At 35.8% G+C, this 6,772-nt stretch overlaps 1 pseudogene; it reads left to right on the plus strand.

Moving 5' to 3' along the window:
• Positions 1-729: 729 nt before the first annotated feature.
• Positions 730-6,336, plus strand: LOC141831054 (uncharacterized; annotated as a pseudogene).
• The last annotated feature ends 436 nt before the right edge of the window (positions 6,337-6,772 follow it).

Below are 6,772 nucleotides of genomic sequence, written 5' to 3' on the forward strand. Positions count from 1 at the left end.
TAAACCCTAAATCCTAAAACCCTAACCCCCTAATCCCCTAAAACCCTAAACCCTAAATCCCTAAACCCTAAACCCTAAACCCTAAACCCTCCTAAACCCTAAACCCCTAAATCCTAACCTCCCTAAACCCTAAACCCTAAAAACCTAAACCCTAAACCCTTAAAAAAACCTTAAACCCTAAACCCTAAATCCTAAAAAACCCTAAACCCTAAATCCTAAACCCACTAAACCTAAACCCCCTAAACCCTAAACCCATAAACCCCTAAACCCTAAACCCTAAACCCCCTAAACCCTAAAAACCCTAAATCCATAAAACCCTAAATCCTAAACCCCCTAAACCCTAAACCCTAAACCCTAAACACTAAACCTTAAACCCTAAACCCTAAACCCCTAAACCCTAAACCCTAAACCCTAAACCCTAAACCCTAAAATCCTAAACCCTAAACCCTAAACCCTAAACCCTAAACCTTAAACCTAAACCTAAACCCTAAACCTAAACCCTTAAACCCCTAAATTCTAAAACCCTAAACCCTTTTAATTTAATGTTAATGTTTATTATTATAATTTAGTTTGAATTAATTATACATATTTAATTGATGAAGAGATAAGTAAGAACAAGTTTATAAGTAAAAATTATAATTTATGGGATTAGAACAAGTGTTGATGAATTAAGAAATAATTATTGATGAATTATATTTTAATATGTTGGAATTTGTGGATTCAGGAAAAATGCAGAAAATACGAAGTTGGATGTATAACAAGAATTTACCTGAACGTAGAGGTTTGACCGATGAATTTATTGCGGGATTAGAACAATTTATCGAGTTTGCTTCAAATAAGGTTGATTTTATGGATGGAGATAAGATAAGATGTCCATGCAGAAAGTGTCACAATGGCAAATTTTTACAATGTAATAAAGTACGAGAACATCTTTGTAGATTTGGTTTCACTCCCAATTACTATAATTGGACTTCTCATGGTGAACCGTTCATATCTGATGAAGATTATGGACAAAATATACAATACTCAGGCATGGGAGATCAGAGTTATTATATAGATCAATTTAATCCATATCAGAGGATGGTAACTGATGCTGCGGGTCAGAATTTCTTTGCTGAATCAAGTGGTCCAAGTTCTAGTTTTCCTCCAATGGTTGAACAAATGTTTACTCCTTATGCTTATGCATCACCGTTGGAGGAGACACAAGTACCAGGAGTTGGTGAAAATTTGAATAATGAATCATATCTCAAATGGCAGGAATTATTGAGTGCTGCAGATGAACCATTGTGGGCTGGTTGTGACAATCACAGTAAATTATCTGTTACAGCAAGATTGTTGAATGTCAAAGCAGAACATAATGTGTCTGAAGATTATTTTAATGATTTTGTTCAAGTTATGGGGGAGGCATTGCCACGTGATCACATAATGCCCAATGATTATTATAATATGAAAAAACTCGTCAAAGACTTAGGTCTTCCAGTGGAAAGAATTGATGTTTGCAGAGATGGTTGTATGTTATATTGGGGTGATGATGAAAATGCAGAAGTTTGTAAATTCTGTAATCAAGACCCAGATACAAACCTACCAGAAGGAGTCAACAACGACGTAAAGCATACACTCAGTTGTTTTATTTGCCTTTGACTCCTAGGCTACAAAGACTTTATGCATCAAAAGTCACTGCTGAACACATGACTTGGCATGCAACTCATCAAACAGAAGAGGGATTAATGTGTCATCCATCAGATGGACTACAGTGGAAAAATTTTGATAGAACACATCCTGATTTTGCGAAGGAAATTCGAAACATTCGGTTAGGTCTTTGTGCTGATGGATTTGCTCCATTTGGTAAATCAGGAAGAAATTATTCTTGTTGGCCAATTATTGTAACTCCGTATAATCTTCCACCTGGAATGTGCATGAAAACACCACATATGTTTTTAACATTGGTTGTGCCTGGTCCAAAAAATCTGAAGAAGTTAATAGATGTTTATATGCAACCATTGATTGCAGAGCTGAAACAATTATGGGATCAAGGTTGCCCTACCTATGATGTGCATACTGATACGATGTTTACAATGAAGGTTGTACTTCTTTGGACCATAAATGATTTTCCTGCTTATGGTATGTTATCAGGATGGAGTACCGCTGGGATTTTAGGATGTCCAATATGTATGGAGAGATCAAAATCAATCAGATTGAAACATGGGAAGAAGGCAAGTTATTTTGATTGTCACAGATAATTTTTACCACAAAATCATAATTTCAGAAGAAATAAAGATGAATTCACAAAGAATAGAATTGAGAGAACACCCCCCCCATTGAGATTAACAGGTGAACAGCTTTGGTGGAGAGTGCATAATTTTTCATCTGTGATTGAAGATCCACATGGTACCCCTTATGAATATGGAAGTACACATAAATGGACTAAACAGAGTATCTTTTGGGAATTACCATATTGGTACAGTCATTTGATTCATCACAACCTTGATGTAATGCATATTGAGAAGAATGTGTTTGATAATCTGATTAATACAGTCATGGATATCCCCGGGAAAATAAAAGATAATTTGAATGCAAGAAAAGATATGCGACTTATTTGTAAAAGACCTACTCTTGATGTTGATGAAAATAGTAGGGGACCAAAGCCAAAGGCAGTGTATTCATTGAATAGAGATCAGAGACGTGTTCTTTGTGAATGGGTGAAAGCTTTGAAAATTTCCAGATGGTTATGTCTCTAATCTTGGAAGATGTGTCGATTTGAAGGAATGCAAATTGATTGGTTTGAAAAGTCATGATTGTCATATATTTATGGAAAGACTCATTCCTATCGCTTTTAAGGAGCTCTTACCAAATTTTGTATGGGGTGTCATTACAGAATTAAGTATGTTTCTTCATGATATTTGCTCAACAGTTTTGAAATCCTCACACATGGAGACATTAGAGCGAGAAATTCCAATAATTTTGTGTAATTTGGAAAGGATCTTTCCACCATCATTTTTTGATTCGATGGAGCATCTATTGGTTCACTTGCCTTATGAAACCAAAGTTGGAGGTCCTGTACATTTTCGATGGATGTATCCATTTGAAAGGTAAAATAATATTATTTATATACTTTGTTGTTTCATATATAATAATGTCTAATATACTTTTGGTTTATTACAAACAGATTTCTGTATCATTTGAAGAAAAAAGTGAAAAATAAGGCACATGTTGAAGCGTCTATTGTTAATGCATATATTGTGGAGGAAGTAACAACGTTTGCATCATATTATTTTGAGCCTCACGTCCGAAGCAAAAGACAAAGAGCGGGGAGAAATGAAGAAGGACCCATTGATCCCAATTTGATACCAGTTTCAATTTTTAATTACCTTGGCAGGCCAAGTGGACCATGTAAAGAGAGATACTTAACTGGTCAAGAATGGCTCGCAGCCCACACATATATTTTACTGAATTGTCCAGAAGTAAACCCATATTTTGAGTGAGTATATATTTTGTATTATTTTCATTCGGTTGTAAATAATTTTTATTTTAATTATTGTTGTTTTATAGGATTTTTCAGAATTTATATTCAGGAATGACAACACAAGAGTTTAATACCTTCTGTGATAAAGAATTTGCACCATGGTTCAAAACATATGTGAGTATAAAACTTTAAATTTGCTCACCATTTAATTCGTCGCTAATTAATTTTGCATTTTGATTTTAGATTCAGGGTAATCAAGCTCACATTGACTCTGAATTATTATTTCATCTTTCATGGGGTCCAAAAGCAATGGTACGGACTTGGCCGGTATATTTCATAAACGGATATAATTTTCATACTCAGGAATATGGAATGGGCAAGGCAACAATGAATAGCGGTGTTTGTGTTCAATCCTCCTCAGATGGAGCTGCAAGTAATGATTTTTATGGGTTATTGGATGAAATTATAGAGGTGGAATACCCAGGTCCAGAAATTTGAGTTGTTTTATTTTTGTGTCGTTGGTTTGACCCTGTCAGAGGGATGAAGGTGCATCCACAGTACAATTTGGTTGAAATTAATCATAAGAGATTTTATAAGAGATATGAACCATTTGTGTTGGCACAACAAGCAATTCAAGTATTTTATGCTTCATATCCAAGTTTGAAACGAGACAAAATTGATTGGTGGGCTGTTTGTAAAACAAAAGCAAGGTCAAAAATTGAAGAACGTTGGCAAGAGAATGCATATCAACAAGACGAAGTGGTAAATACATTTCAGACCCATGAATATCATATACCTACATTACGAGATCCCAGCGGAGTAGTGATACCCATAGATATAAGTGAAATTCATCAAAATGAGGATGACGACGAGGACGACGATGACGACGACGACGACGACGACGACGACGACGATGAAGACGACGATGACGATGAAGACGACGACGATGATGATAATTCATGCTGAGTAAGTTAGGTGAAATTTTAAATACAATAAAATTTCATTTTAACATTTAGATAATGGAGTGTAGGTGTATATATTTCATTTTAATCTGTAAATTTCTTTTTATTCTTCATAATATGCAAATTTTGATAGATTCATTTACAATAATTTAACTGTACATTTTATTCTTATAGATCATTTCTCCTGACTTGTTGGTGCATTGAGCTTGGATACATCATTTATAGATTTGACATCATGGTAAGTTTTTAAGCATTTTAATTATGTAAATAATTTTATCTTTCCTAATATGTTTCCTAATATATTTTTTGACAGTGGCGACGGGGTAGACGCAGTAGTACTCCTTCAGGTGCAGCCCCCTCTACTTCTGGTGCAGCCCCCCCCTCATTCAGGTGCATCCCCCTCTACTTCTGGTGCAGCCCCCCTACTACAGGCGCAGCCCCCTCTACTTCTGGTGCAGCGGCTTCAGGTGCAGCCCCTCACCTTCAGGTGCCTTCAGGTGCAGCCCCCTCGCCTTCTGGTGCAGCTCCCTCGCCTTCTGGTGCAGCTCCCTCTCCAGGACCTTCCGCAGGAGCCATAGCAGGTCCTTCGACCGGACAGGCCGCTGCAGATACACGAGTGTTGATAGCCCCACTCGGTGATTCGTAAGTATTTTAAAATTTTTATATTGTCAATTATAGTTTGATAATTATTTAACATTATTTATTTGATTCTGTATAATAGTTTTACTGATCCTATACGGATTGTTCACGATATTAATCGAATCGTGAACAATCATTGGCGAGGGGATTATATGAGTTTTAGATGCACTCCTGATGCCACCAAGGAGTTGTGGTGGAGCGAATTTAAGGTAAACTATTCATTTATTATATATATATATATGATATTATTGTATAATAGTTAATAAATTCATTGTTTTTACTTTCAGCGGGCGTTTACTTGGGATCCGACTCATGAAGTCGAGATTCGACGCATTTTTTAAAAAAAAATACGGTGATCACATCCGGCATGTCCTAAATCATGCCAAAACAAGGAATAAAAAACCTGCTTGCATAAGCGATGAAAATTGGGTTAAGATTTCTCAGGTTTGGGAAACAGAAGAAAGCAAAAAGATAAGTGACCAGAATAAGCTTAATCAAGCTTATAATACTGGTGCCTCATCTGCGACGTATGCGGGCGGCTCAATCAATATTGATGAGCATACGCGTAGATTGGTAATTCTTTCAACTATTCCAATTTAAATTTATTTCATATTAATGTTTATAATGTCTAACAATGTTTTTTTAGGCTAAGGAATTGGGTCGAGATCCTGATTTTATCGATACCTTTACTCGCACGTTCCAAAAAAAAGACAAGAGTTGGAGCGGAGACCGAGCAAAAGCTATGAAGGTTTTAATATATATTTAAATATTTATGTGTTTAATTTCTCAAATATTATAACATATTAATATTTCTTTTGATAATACAGGATAAATATTGTGAGCTTGAGTTAGCACAGCGATCTTCAGCTGGTAGCTCTGAGGGATCTGAGCCCTCAGTTGGCAATGAATTGAGTCTGTGGTTGGAGGCGAGTGGGGGATGCAAAGGTGGTGGAAGGATTTTGGGTATGGGTTCTTTGAGCAGAACCCATAGAATTGCTGGTAGCTCTTCTATCACCTCCCCTGCCGTCACATCACAGATACATAGTTTGACAGAGGAGGTAACCCACTTGAAAGGGTTATTAGAACAAAGAGATCAGGAAATGATACGAAGAGATAAGGAAATGAGACAAAGAGATAATGAAATTAAAAAATTGCAAAGACAACAAGACTCGGATCTTGCAACATTTTCAGTTGCAATCTATTCTTGGTGACGACGACGACGACGACGACGACCACGATGACGACGGCGACGATGGTGGTGATCCTTCATGAGTTTTTTTGTGTATGAATTTTTTATAAGCATTATTTTATTTATTTGGTATTTTATTAGAGCTGTAAGTTAATAATTTATATATTGTTAGTAATACTATTTATTTTTTTTAAACAGGTAGTTTTTATAAACAAATCCAAAAAAAGGTAAGTCTTTACATATTTAATTTATAGGTTTTAGTTTTAATTTTAAGAATGATACTTTCTCTTTATCTTATTTTTGTATGCAGGCGAAGACAAGATAGTGACGAAGAATCAAGCAGAGTTTCCGGCGGACCACGATGATCTCTTCTATCTTGTCTTCATATATCTTCTGATTTGTTTGTATCAGTACTTTGTATGGATTTGCTGGATTATGATGATGTGACTTGGTTAGACTTATAGACATGTACGTACATGTCTAATGTAGTTATTTGCTGGATTGTATTACTTTGATGGA

The sequence above is a fragment of the Curcuma longa genome, chromosome 6 (genome assembly GCF_044706935.1).
Source record: "Curcuma longa cultivar G26 ecotype Majalengka, Jawa Barat chromosome 6, ITB_CL_G26_1.1, whole genome shotgun sequence".
Lineage (NCBI taxonomy): Eukaryota > Viridiplantae > Streptophyta > Magnoliopsida > Zingiberales > Zingiberaceae > Curcuma > Curcuma longa.